This window comes from Bison bison, unplaced genomic scaffold (assembly GCF_000754665.1).
Source record: "Bison bison bison isolate TAMUID 2011002044 unplaced genomic scaffold, Bison_UMD1.0 scf7180017864336, whole genome shotgun sequence".
Classification (NCBI taxonomy): Eukaryota; Metazoa; Chordata; class Mammalia; order Artiodactyla; family Bovidae; genus Bison; species Bison bison.
Window position 1 is genome coordinate 899,626 of NW_011494908.1, and position 1,318 is coordinate 900,943.

General features: G+C 46.9%; 1 non-coding gene across 1 annotated transcript; it reads left to right on the forward strand.

Annotated features, from left to right (window-relative positions):
- The first annotated feature begins 715 nt into the window (after window positions 1-715).
- Window positions 716-788, forward strand: TRNAG-CCC. Its single transcript has one exon. It is a non-coding gene; the product is annotated as a tRNA-Gly (tRNA).
- Window positions 789-1,318: the final 530 nt, after the last annotated feature.

Below are 1,318 nucleotides of genomic sequence, written 5' to 3' on the forward strand. Positions count from 1 at the left end.
AACACTTTTGAAATATTTTTTTCAAAAACCACTAATTCCTTCCTACACAAACTTTAATCTTTTGGGTGCCTGCTGTGACTTCTTCAATTACAAAGAAAAAAGGCAGCTCTCATAGTAAGGTAATACCCTGGAAGTACATTTTTCTCCTCAGAAACTAATAAGGGCACTTACCCCCTTGGGAAACCAGGAGGTAAGAAGAACCATCATTGAAAGGAATGTTGTAAAGCCATTTATGTGCTATTTTGAGTATGGAGGATTTCTAAGCATTGTAAAGTTACTAGGCATCCCATGAAGGGGCTTTTGGGTATTCTTTCATGACCTACAAGAGGAATTCACTCCACACCAATGAGCTCCTTTCCACTTGGTTCTCAAAACAAGCTCTCATAGCTCTCCTCCAGGTCATGGAACACTGAGCAAGTCCAACCCTCAGGGTATAGACTCAGCCTCTATAACAAAGAGGCCCTCAGCACTGTTGCTGTAAAACGACAAAGCTGTCACACAAAGGTCAGTGTGTTACTGTCACACAAAGGTCAGTGGATGGTGCAGGCAAGTGGCTCACTCACAGCCTGGGATGCAGGGTGCCTCTTCAGGGCAGCTGCTGTGAAAGTGGCTCGCCCAGGCTCACAGAGCTCCAGCCTCTGCTGGGCTGGCGGCTTAGACACGCAAGGAGGTCAAAGGCAGATATAAGTGCAGAAGTGAGAAAGCTATTGGGACTTCCCTGGTGGTCCAGTGGCTAAGACTCTACACTCCCAATGCAGGGGGCCCAGGTTTGATCCCTGGTCAGGGAACTAGATCCCACATACTGCAACTAAAGATCTGACACAACCAAATAAATAAATAAACAAACCCTGTGGCTCATTCAGTAAAGAACCAGCCTGCAGTGCAGAAGACCACCTGAAATGCAGGAGACCTGGGTTTGATCCCTGTGTTGGATCAGGTAAATCCTCTGGAGAAGGAAATGGCAACTCACTCCAGTATTCTCACCTGGAAAATTCCACGGACAGAGGAGCCTATCGGGCTACAGTCCATAGAGTCGCAAACAATCTGACACCACTTAGCAACTAAAAAACAGCACAGACAAAAGAAATAAAGAAGAAACCGTTGTGTAACGGGCAGGTGAGGCTCCACAAAGAGCCACCTCTCTCCCTCTTTATAAAATAAAGATTTAAGAACTCCAAGAGGGAGAGTGGACCTCGCATTTCCCTTCATCCAGGGAAAGAAGGTGAAAGCAGGTACCATCTGCCTACTGTGGTTGCTCACCCAGCAGGCTGGAGCCGCCAGTCTCTCAAGGTCATGTGACCTCAGCATCAAAGCACTG